Source organism: Miscanthus floridulus, chromosome 11, assembly GCF_019320115.1.
Source record: "Miscanthus floridulus cultivar M001 chromosome 11, ASM1932011v1, whole genome shotgun sequence".
In the NCBI taxonomy this organism is placed as follows: Eukaryota; Viridiplantae; Streptophyta; class Magnoliopsida; order Poales; family Poaceae; genus Miscanthus; species Miscanthus floridulus.
The window spans coordinates 78,626,413-78,639,276 of NC_089590.1; the positions used below are offsets into that span (position 1 = coordinate 78,626,413).

General features: G+C 47.5%; 1 pseudogene; it reads left to right on the forward strand.

Moving 5' to 3' along the window:
- Positions 1–1,107: 1,107 nt before the first annotated feature.
- On the forward strand, positions 1,108–2,255 carry LOC136492258 (uncharacterized; annotated as a pseudogene).
- Positions 2,256–12,864: the final 10,609 nt, after the last annotated feature.

A 12,864-nucleotide genomic window follows, 5' to 3' on the forward strand; every position in this document is an offset into this window, starting at 1 on the left:
TAAACCACGAGCAATCCACTAGAGTTGCCTCTTGTGATCTCCCACGGGGAAGGCACAAGAACTCCTCACAATCACCATTATCGGAGCCGGGGACAAGCACCACCCTCCGCTCAACGATCCTCGCTGCACCAATCCGTCTAGGTGGTGGCAACCACTAAGAGTAACAAGCGAATTCCACGGTAAAACACAATCACCAAGTGTCTCTAGATACAATCACTCAAAGCAATGCACTTGAATGCTCTTCAATCTCACCAAAAGATGAATCAATCAAGCAAGATGAGTTAGAGAGAAATGACTAGGCTCACTAGAGTGTATTCTCAATAGAAATGATCAAGAGAGTGAGCCCAAGCCGGCCAACCTCTAATTATAGAGGTCCCAAACAAATAGAGCCGTTGCTTCCTCACTGTACAGATTTCGGGGTGACCGGACGCGCTGCACCCAGCGTCCGGTCACTGGATGGACGCCACGCGTCACCTGCGTTCAACTGCAGCTGCTCGATCCCAATGGTCAACTCAATCGCGCACGTGTGTTAAGTGATGACCGGACGTGCCAGACGCCGACCGGACTCGCTAGGGCAAAGTCCGATCGCACGTGTGCCCGCACCATCAAACCAATGACCGGACCCGCAGTAGATCGACCGGACGCACCCCGCGCAGAGTCCAGTCGAGTCCAGGTAGAAACAGAAAAAAAAAATCAAACAACAAAAACACACATCACATAGCTCAAAATTTGACAGATTTCTTTGCAAGAAAACTATCATAAATAGCAAAACTTGTATATAAATCTAGCTATTATATTATATTGTTGAGTGTGTTTTGTTTTGTTTTGAAAACCATATGTTGCTACAGGTACGTCTTTTTCCGTGATATTATGGTTTTTGAAAGCAACCAATCTTTTACGTCCTTATAAATGGTTGGCAGCACTATGAAGCCTTAAATACATTGGCCCGTGTCTGTGTTTTAGCAGCACAAGCTGGCCCCCCGTTCGTTTCGCTGAAAAAATAAGTCGAAATATTGTTCTGGCTGATTTATTGTGAGAGAAAAACATTATTTCGGTTGAAAAAACAAGTTGAAAATGTATGAATTATAAGATAAGCGAACGGGGCCGATGGCTTCCCAACTCGTGGTAAGTTCATTCAGCCTGTTCGCTTGATCGTAAACGATCGTAAATTTCCAGCCAAAACAATATTTTTCTCTCATATCAAATCAGTCAACAGTAATAATTCATGATCATATACGATCGTTTGAGCATCACCCGAACAGGCTGATTAACTGGTCACATCATCGCATCAACCTCACACGCACCCTTTTCTTGCTGGTGATTTGTTTTTTTTATCATAATGAATTTTCAGGATAGTGGTAGCCTGACTGCCACCGGTCTGTCAAGTGCCATATTTGTTTGAGCTTGTTTTTACTCATAAACCATGATTGAAAGTACCGTTGACTAATTTAGTATAAGAGAAAAATAATATTCGTTGACTGAAAAAGTACGGCTTATAAGTTATAAGCCGAAAGAATATTTGCGCAGAAACAGTGCAGAGGACACTTGGAGCATACGTGGACGTCTTCCTCTACGTCTCAGAGGACTGTTAAAACAGAACGTTTGACAGGGACACTGTGATAGGTTTGTCGACGCCCTCAGAGGGTTGGCTTCTATAAGCCACATCCTGCTTGAAGACGCTCTCGAAGCTCTCAGCCACACCCAAGAGAGAGCTTATTAGAGTACGCATTCAACAGTGACGTGAAGAACATTCGCCGTGACTTTAATTGCCAGATGGATGACCTCGAAGATGGCATTTGGAACCCTGAAACTAGTAACCCAGTTGAGGTGCGTGCGTGGATACGCATACATGTGCATCACTTGGTGCTTTCAACCAGACTTATTCAACCAGCTAATAATATTTTCTTCTCACAATAAATCAGCATCAGTCAGCCTAAATTAGCCTAGAAACCAATCAGCGAATACGCCGCTCTGCTTTGCTGATATGTGCATAATGGACAATTACTGATACGTACCTTTCTCTGCTTTGCTGACGTCCGCTCAATGTATTTGATTTTGCAGTTGGTGTTCTCGACGACTAATAAAGGCGTTGAAGTTACGGAATCCTTCTTGGGTCTGATGGTGGCTCGTCGGCAAAGAACATTACAAAAGGCATGTGGTGAGAACAAATATAGGATCGGATCGTCTATTTATCTGTTATTTAAATCACTAATGGGATGGTTTGAATGTTGCCGTAGCAAGTATTGCAAATCTAAAGATTAATAAAAATAAATCTTTTTTGTATACTAATTTATTTTATATAAATTTATAATTTTTTCTCACCATCACCCCACTTTCATTACTGACTATATATAGCCGATTGGTTAAAAATAATTTAAATCTTAGATTTATATCATAATGTTTGTTAGGGATTTATTATTATCTCCATTACTCAATGTCCTATAGATACTACGTGCTCCGTACATAATCATTTTTATTATCTTTCTATTCTAATTGAATAACTTTTTATTTGATTTTTTGGAACATTATATATTGCAACAATTCCTTGTTGGATTGGAACTTTACAAATTAGATAGAATTTTCCATGAAAAATATGTTTTAGGCACCAATATGGTACCTTAATTGATTACTACTACTACAGCGGCGGCGGCGGCGGCGGCGGCGGCGACGACGACGACGACGACGACTATTACTATTATTATTATTATTATTATTATTATTATTATTATTAGAAATATGGTAGGAACTCTGCCATTTCATTTAAGGTAGAGATAAGAATGTTTAACAGTACAGATAAGATACGACAAATTCCTTTGGCTGTGTTTTTGCCACTCCTCCCACCAGTCGGCCGGTGAATGGGAATTGAGAGGACTAACGTGAGAAGGAGAAATATATATCCTCACAAGGTAAAATTTGATTCCAGACAGCCTGGGCATATGGGACAGTGGAGACACAGGTAAAGGCTGTTTTCCGGAGCGCCATTGCACAGCAAGCACCATGCGATCCATGCCCAAATCCAAATGATGGCGATCGAGGAGGTTGGGGCTTCCTTCCCATCGGTCTGTCTCGTCAAGCAGTGGCGGACCCACGATCTAACAACAGTAAAAAAATTTCATGCGTAATACTATGAAATCCATGTAAAAAGTTCGGTAAACATAGCTATAAATTAACCAAATTACGATAATACATCTAAAAGGTTCGAAACTTATATAAATATGTCCAAAACTTAGTCAAATAGATCGTACATAAGATAAGGTCTTACAAAAAAAAACTACAATTGCAGACGTGTCATTCATAATTGAAGGATCAACACAATACAGATATAAGCACCACGCATCATATGCAATCATGCATGCAGAAGCTTTTGCCCGAACAACATTTTTCAGGTGTAAAAAAATACAGTAGTATCCTTGTGCACAACAAATTATATGTGAAAATGATTTACACCTGAAAAAATACTACCAAACAGGACATAAGTGGATATGGGAATTGTGAATAGAACTACAGAAGCACCTACCAGTGACTAGTTACTCAGTCAGCCACCGGGGGTAGGGTAGGGGCCCGTTGGCTGGCGCTAGGCGGCCAGCCGACCAGGGCGGTGCAGTGGATGGCAGCGGCCGTCGTGGGGCGCTAGCGAGCGGCGGCTAGATGCGTCCGGCGCCGACCGCCAGTGGACTGGCGGAGCCGGTGGGGCCGTGGGTGTGGGGCGAGCAGGGGTGGGCCGGCTGGCGAGGTGGGGCAGGCGTTCGCACCGGTGGCGGGCAGCCGAGAGGGGCGGGCGCGGCTGGGGCTTTCGCTCGTACCCACGTCATGTCGGGGTCGAGGGGCGAGGAACGTGGACTCGCGGTGTCTTCCGCCTGGGCTGAGACGAGAGTGATCGGGGGAAGCTGGAAGGAGAGCGTTTGGGCCAATTTTTCTTGGTTTCTGAAGAGTAGTAATAGAATTTTGGGCCACATTTGTGGGTAGTCCTGGGTCTACCTGGACTACCCACTGGGTTCGTCACTGTCTTCAAGGAGCCACAGCCGCGCGGGTCGGGCATGGTCCTCCCTCAGCTGGGGCGATAAGGTGAGGAGGCTGCTTCTCCATTGCCGATCGAAAAGGCCAGCGCGGTCGGGTTCGGCGCACCAGCCCACCGTGCGGTGCGGTGCTGCAGGACTCTCGGATCACCAATAGGAGTTGGCAGCGTGGGCGGTCCAGGTTATAGATGGCCATCGGACCGGCCCGGGCCAGCCCAGCATGAGCCTGTGCCAGGCACGGTCCGATGGGGGTCGGGCCGGCACGGCACGTCGTGCCTCCCGGGCCGTGCTGAACAGGGTTTCGTGCCTTACCAATGGCCCAAGCATGGCATGTGGGGCTATTTTTCAGGCCGGCCTGGCCCGAGAAGCACGGCCAATCCATCGTGTCGTGCCTGTTCGAGGCCCACGAGGGAGCGCCGTCGTCGGAGGAAGCCGAGGTCGCGGCCGTAGCGACAGAGTCGGAGAGGGAGCCTCCGCGTGGTGCCTCTAGGCGCGACCTCCACACGCTCGCCAAGGTAGGAGCCAGGAGGGAGCTGCTGCCGCCGCGCTTTGCTCCCACGCTCTCGTCGTCGGATCCGCACGGCCGGAGGCACTCGATGCCGGGTCTCCATGGCCGGCGGGCTGATGGAGTGGAGAAGGCGTGCTGGAGGCGAATCAGAGAGAAGCATCGGGGGGTAGAGAAGCAAGTGACTGGGGGAACAGAAGGGCGCGTCCGCGTGTGTGGAGGCGGAGTCGCGCTCGCGCGTGTGCGGTGTCGGACAGGAGGTTGCGGCGGCAGCATCTGGGATGGATGGGAGTTAGGGTTATGGAGGATAAGAATATATATATATATATATATATATATATATATATATATATATATATATATATATATATATATATATATATATATATATATATATATATATGATTGGGGTAGCGGGCCTTTAACGGGCCTGTAGCATTTTTTCGGGCCATGTCGTGCCGCCCGTCGTGCCTGGGAAGCAGCCTAGGATGGCCCTATGCATCGGGCCGTGCCGTGCTCGTGTCGGGCCAGGCTGTCATGCCTCGGGCAGTATGGACATATATAGACTAGGTGCACCGCCAAGTCGTGCATTCGTGCGTGCATGCGGCTAGCGACGATCGAGGCAATCCATCGGAGAGAATAAACATGCATGCACACTTCCATCGGCAAGAGGGCCAGCAAGCGATGTGATTGGATAATCCATTTTTATTAACTAGAGAGTTTGATATATGACAGAACCATTTAGCTGATAAGAGGACATGACAACATGACAATTGACAAGTAAAAGATAGCAAAGTGCAGAAGATCGATTTAACTGATAACAGGACATGACAATATAACAAGTAAAAGAAAGCAAAGTGCAGAAGATCATGCCACCAAAAGAGCCCTCCGCCCAATAACCGGAAGCGGGAGAGCGGGGTCACGTACATCACTGCAGCCCTGGCGAGCCCCATGGCAACATTGATCGCACGCATCATCTTCTCATTGTCCAGGTCGGGGCGAAGTCAAAGCTGATGGTCATGCCGTCGTGAAGAAACACCTTTGGTTTCTTCCTCGCCGGCGTGGGTGGGGTCTGGGCAGAAAAACGGCCACGGGAAGCACCGGTCGGGGATGGCAAAGACTCCATGCAGAAGCAGTCCCAGTGGTAAGTTTTCTAGGACCTAGAGCGACAATATGAAATCAACGACCTATCATATCAATAATAATCATACTTATATAATAATGTTACCAATAAATACATGAAATATATACAAAAGTATTTTTATAAACTAATTTATTATACATATTAGATTGAATAAAGTTGCTCCTCAATGTATAAAGTTGTCAACCATTTAATTTCTCTTAAGACAAATTTCTTGATTACATGTGGAATGAACAATTATTAACCGAAACTAACATAGTTGAAACAGATAGTATTTGTTGAAAACTTGCGTTCCAAACATGTTAAGCGGGCAGAGAGAGGAGAGGAGAGTTGGTGATTAGGATTTGCAAATGAGTGAGAGGGGAGAGTTCCTTGCCCTTATGCTCTAAGCATTATATATAGGCAACAACGATTTACAATCGCCCCTTGGTGGGGATGTAATTTATAAGACACTACATCAACCCCTAGTGGACCTCCTAAGGGGAGTTGGCCCATATGAATATGGGCTCCCTCAATAGTAGCCCCTTATCTACTAGGTTATGGCCGGTACTACCTGATCTAGTAGATGCTCATATAAGAAGAGGCACAATACAACTCAAACCTTGGTTGCAAGGATCACCCTTCGCAACTTGCATGTGCACGGCTCACTAAAAACTCCATCCCAAAATCCCTATGAGAAAAAGGGCATGGAGAAAAGAGCACGTGCATGACTCTAATATATACATGTTCCAATTCCCGAGGCTTCAATTCTAGCTCCAAGCGCCTTAATCTTTCAGACATCTTCATCTTAGGGCTTTGGCTCCTTCTGCTATGTCTGTAACATGGTTCATTGGCTTTGCTCGACACGCACGTCTTCATCTCTAGGACCTTCTCGATACGCGGGCCTTTGTTTCCGAGGCCTTCACCTTTCTTCTTGCATACCAAATTGTCCACATAGTTACCAACACCCGAATAAGATCGGCATGTGACATTGTTTCAAACAGGTTCACCAACCAACCTCTTGAGTTTTCCTCCTGCATCTCGCTGAGGTGTTCGATGATTTCCTCGCTCTCCAACGCTCATACACATCTCGTTGTATTACATTCAAGCAAGGAATGTTTCCAAGAATTAGGGGCTCCACATAAAGCACATTGGCCATGATCAGCCATATTTCTATGGTGAAGAACATCTGCCGATGGCAATGAGTGCTTTGCGAGCCGCCAAATAAAAATTCGTACCTTTGAAGCCACCATGACCTACCACAAGGACGACCACTCCTTTTTTTCCTCTCTCCGATTAGACCTTGCTGCATTCTCCGACAAAGCACGCCGCATAATAAGCATTCTATATGTGGATCTCACTGTAGAAACTCTCGTCTTGTCATGATGTCAGGCCCGAAATTCCGGTTGGCTCTGATGATACAGAGGGATATTAAGAATCACATCAATAGTAGCTAATGTGAATAATTCCTGAAGCTTTATTCGATCCCAAGTTGCCGATGTGCTGTCAATTAGCTCGCTCACAAGTTGTGAGGGTGTGGGCGAGCACCGGGTACTGGCCGCCGCATACTATCAGTCGGTAGCCAGTCCATATTCCAAACTGACATAGCCAAACCTGTGCCAATTCTCCTCATCAGGCCGAGCTGAAGCACTTTCCTACCATCCAAAACTGATCACTAGATTTAGAGGGGGTGGAGCCAAGATTTGTCTCCAAAAAATCATCTTGTGAAAAACAAACTGCCTTTAAAATCCGGGCGCTCAAAGATGCCAGTTCTTGAAGGATCCGCTAAGCCTGCTAGTTTTTTTCGCATCGATTCGATATGTATTAGTCGGATTTTTAAACGTAATAATCGTCATCACTTAGGGTTTCATTGTATCCATCAATATATATATTATACAACCGTAGGATGTTGCCAAGGCGTGGAAAAACTAGCTAACCTAGGCGCATGTAGTTATGTTATGGGTTCATTGTTGTGCATCAAATGGAAAACCCTAGGTATATGGTTTAATGTTAACTGCTTTGGGTTCTTAGAACAAAATTGGTTGTATTATAGTTATGGTTCTCATTGACATTTATTTGTGATGTTTTGATTTATGTTTGTTAAATTACACCCGTTTTGTTAGATGCAAGAAATGTTTCGGGAGGAGTTTTGGCGAAAACGGGGTCGTCCTCGAGAATTATACCCCGACGCGTCTAGCAAAGATGCCCCCATCCCTCCTGACCTCCCTGTCCCTAACTGTGACTGTGGTTTCCTGGCCCATGTTTTTCAATCGAAACATCCGGACACAGCGGCGTGTTGCTTCTACACATGCAGTCGTTTTAATGTAAGAAATTGTTTCCACTATTATTTTTCTTTATTTGTGTAAGTATGCTACTAATATTTTGTTGGAATCTCATTGTGTAGGACCATGAGAGGTGCTTTTTCTTTCAGTGGATCGACGGTGCAGACAAGTTTGATCCTAGGTACCTTCTTTTTGACGATTGATTTAGATGGAGACATCCATGTGAGCACTTCAAGCAGTGGGTTCCACCCCCTTAACCCTCCGCCAATGACGGCTAAGGAGAAGCACCTAGCCGCAGTTAGACGACTCGAGGAACCTTCTCTGTGCGATTATGGAGATCGAGCTGTGATAAACCCTGAGAATACATTGGAGTTTGTGTGTCCAAACAAGCATAAAGTAAGTGCAAAGTGTATGTGTTGAAATATTGAGCTATATGTGTTCATGTACTAATGTCTACTTATTTAGGTGTTTTCAATGGCGAAGTGTCATTTCAAGGAGTGGTTGTATGGTCCTAAGAACCAATGGCCAGAAGAACCACGAAAGGTTATGGAAAAGAAGAAAGAAAGGGTAATTTACAAAGCACCTCCTGTCATGTGCGAATGTGGTGTTAAATCCAACTATGGCCTAGTCCCTTCGGAGCTTGGAATAAGCCATTATTGTGGCCATATGGTTGAGTATGATGAGGTTGGTTAGTTTTGTGGTAAACATGAAATCGTATTTTGTTTCTTTTGCTAAGACATATATGATAGAATTTGTCGTTTGAACATAGCACTAGGAAATGCAGGTGGGAATGTTATGATGGTCAAGCTAAGTTGTTGGATGAACTGAAGAAGAGGCAAGTAATTGCACGGAAGAGGGGATATGCACCTGACTACGTCAACCTATTCGTTAAACATCACAAAGAAAAGATGCGTGAGTTTGCTAGACAGCGCGGTATATGTAACCCGATCGATGTTGGGCTTAACAAATGGGGATTGAAGAGGCGGATGACGTTAGAGGAGGAGAGGGCAAGGAATAAGGCAACAGAGGAGACAAGAGTACAGATACGGGTCTTGAACGAGCATGTTGTTGCATTATGTGGCAGTGAGTGCTTGAAAGCATTTTTTTCGTTGCATGATTTTAAATGAAATATAATCGCGTTGCTAACTGATTGCATTTTATACATGAAGGGATTGGTTGCAGCGACTAGTAAATAACAAATGCCAACTAAGTAGGTACATTGCATATTCATAATTTTTACCTTTCCAACGACTGATCCGCGGACGTCGACGGAGTCGCAGCGGACGATGGGCGTGGGTCAGGCCGACGATCCGGGCCGACGGTGGCACGGCCGCCCGCTGCAGGTGGCGGGGTCGGCGGTGGCGCGCGGCGGTGGCGGGATGCCCGGGGCTCCGCGCGGCGAGTCCGGCTCGACGGGCGCGGGAGGCACGGCGGCCGCGGCCGAGGGCGGCGGTTGAGGCCAAGGCGAGTCTAAGGCGAGGACGGCGGTGGAGGGCAGAGGAGGGCCGCTGGCCGCGGCGGTGGGCGGCCAGCCACGGGCAACGGCGCGGCGCGGCCGCGGGGCGCGGGCCGTCCGCTGGGGCGCGGCGCGGGGCGACCTCGGGGCGGCCGTGGGGCTCGAGGCGCGGTGGCGCGGGCGGCCGGTGGAGGCAAGGGCGTGGGCAGCGGCGGCGGCGACGGAGCTCGGCTCTGCTAGGGCGAGAGAGGGAGAGGAAGAGAGGCGCGGGGCCTATAGGTATTAAAGGCTCGGCGCCAGTCACTCTGGCGCCGAGCTCGGCGCCAAGATCTACGGCGCCAGAGCCAAGACGTGTTAGCCCGACGCCAACTTTAATGGCTCCGAGCTCAGGGTTTATTTTCTGATTTGTTTCCGTCATGGGTCTATTTGTGAGAAACTTAAAAAAAAAAGGACTAGAATGTAAAAAATTCGGTGCTGCCGCTGCCGCTGCCGCAGACGCCGTTGCCGTGCCGTGCTGGCGCTGCAGGGGTGCTCGGCTTGCAGGCGTCCTGCCAAAGGCCGATCAGCTACAGAGAACCCTCCGTCCAGCACTGGCGGGTGGATTCGTGGAGCGCAGGTCCAAAACGCGCGGCGCATGTGCTGCCGCACCGGGACTGGCTGTGGCGCGGGCGCGCGGCAGTGGCCCTGGCAGAAGGGGGAGTTGGGTTTTGGCGCGCAAAACGGCCAGAGCCAGAGAAGCACGGGAGTGGCATGCATGCATGATAAAGATGGAGGAGAAACGGCCAGCCAAGCGACAGGCACTGCACTGCAGGCTTATGGGAGCACACGAAGAACAAAAAGGCACTTTTTCCTTTTGCACGGAGGAGGAAACCGGCTGTGGCGCTGTGCGTGGGTCCCTCCGTCCGGAAGAGAACTGTGATTATGGGATCCATGCCGGTCGAAGTAGCACAAGTTTAATCAAATTGATAGTAAATAATATTAATATTTATATCTATAAATAAATTTATTATAAAAATATATTATATGATTATTCTAACGATACTAATTTTGCATCATGAATGTTAGTATTTTTTTGATATAATTTTAATCAAAATTCAAACAGTTGACTTTTTGAAAAACGAGAATGATATTTTTTCATGGAGGGAGGGAGCACGTGCTAATGGTGCTGTAAAAAGTGGCTAGGAGACGAGGCTGGAAAAACCTGCGTGCTTCGGTGCGGTGCATGCCGCCTTAATTACTGGCCCGCACGGCACGGTTGGGCAACAGCTGAACTAAAATCGTCGTCCATGGAAGGAGGTTTGAATGGGAAACGCCTGCTCACTGCCGCCTGCCGCTTGCCTTCGCCGATTCCGTGCGAGCCGCGTTGCCGCTGGTGGACGATCTCAGCACAACAGAGCTCCCCTGCAGCGGCCTGGCTCTGTCTGGGGTTGTGTAGCGCTTTTGATTTGCCGTAACCGTACCCCCCACCCCCCACTCCCGAGGTCGGCTAGTCTGTAGTCTCCGATTCTGCTGCCTACGTGGAAGGAAGGGGGCAGGGCTGCCGTGGAGTCCACCTGCCAGCGAGGGATGGGGGAGTAGAGCTCTGGCCACCTCTAGGCCCTGCCCTGCCACACCCATCGCCACCGCTGGCCCGCTGGGAGCGCAGCGGCGCAGGAAGAGCTCTGCAGGCGCGCGCACCAACGCCAAAAAACAGAGGGACAAGCACAGGCTCGGAGCCTCAGTTGAGTAAGCCTCTGACACATGAAGCACGACGCCAGCTCGTCGTTTTTCTGACCTTGACATGGCCGAGCTGGGTTGATGATCTGGTTGCCGGCGCCGGGAATGGGGATGGGGCGGCCGGCCTTGAGCCGGTGGAAGAACCACTCCTCGACGGGGTTGTAGTTGAGCGGGCCGTAGATGTACACCAGCCTGATGGACGTCCAGTTCACGCCACGCGCGGTGAGCAGCAGGCTCTCCGTCTCCGACTTTCCCTTGTGCCGGCTCTTTGGGTCCACGGCGTCGGTCTGTCAACCACAAATGACAGCCATGAGTTCTCATTTGAGCGTGAGAGTGTCGCCATTTCTTGATTTCTGCCCCGTTCCCTTGGCTGAAATTGAATGAAAAAACAAGTCAAAACTGAATTGTTGTGAGAGAAAAACAGTCTCGGTTGAAAAAAGAAGCCGAACAAACCGGCTTTTAAAGTAAGCCGAACGGACCTCTATAGGCATGACATGAGGATGATGAATATATGGTCATACCTCGCAGTGCGGAAGGAGGTCAGATATCAGGTACACTCCCGCTGACGAGCAATAGATGATGTACCTGAAAGTTCATAGCGGTATTTGGTTGAGCTAGGAGCTCCTAAATCTAATTCTATTTAATCTCATTTAGTCACTGCAATCCAAATAGGGTCTTATCGAGACTACAGAACGTGCGCTGGGTGCTGTAGCTCGTAAAGTATCAGGGGCAAGTGGCGAGATTACTATTCCAGATTGGGCAAGGCATCTAGGATATATAGGCTCAACCTCGACAGCCTCACGTCGACAGCCTCACGTCCTGAAACACCATGAGGCGAAATGCGTTAACAAATTACTCGATGTTATCTAGCTCTCAAGTTAGGGAGATATCGGTTCATTATTTCAATCTGGGAGGTACCAACTGGATGATGCTAGCATTTTTACTGAAATATATTCTTGAAACAAGAGTACAGTAGTCACCATTCTGGTCTGGCAGCTAATGATTATAACTGTTTAGCTCTGAAATATTACCATTAGGCTGTGTTTAGTTAGCGAAAATTTGGGAATTTGGCTACTGTAGCACTTTCGTTTTTATTTGATAATTAGTGTTCAATCATGGACTAATTAGGCTCAAAACGTTCGTCTCGCGATTTCCAATCAAACTGTGCAATTAGTTTTTTTTTCGTCTACATTTAATGCTCCATGCACGTATCACAAGATTCGATGTGATAGCTACTGTAGCACTTTTTGGAAATTTTTTTGAGAACTAAACACACCCTTAATGTCGTAAACGACATCGTAGCCCTTAGCAGCAAGGCTTGTCTTGACGAATTCAAAGTCTTGCCTGTCACCTTTCAAGTGCAGAACCTGAACATAAACAATCCAAATCCCATCACTAGTGCCCATGATATCATAAGTGAGAAAGAGGAACTGTGGTGGACAAATGCAGAGGGGGCAAATTTACTAAAATCGGAACATAGATAAAAAAGCAACTTATAGATAGGGCAAATTATTCAGAAAAGCGTTTAAAAACCTCTCGAAAGAATAGCAACCGATCTCATTTGGCAAAAAAGAATCATCACTCAACCTGCCACTTCTAGTATGCAAAGACTAGGAGTCTAATGGATTAAAGAGCAGCAAGAACTCTAAGAAGCAAACAAGCAACAATATCTGTACTCAGAGGCAATGGAGTAAGAGTAGATAGATTTTGTGTTTCTACACAATGGAACAACTATTTCGTGGAAGTCTTCCGAGCAAACTTTGGTGACT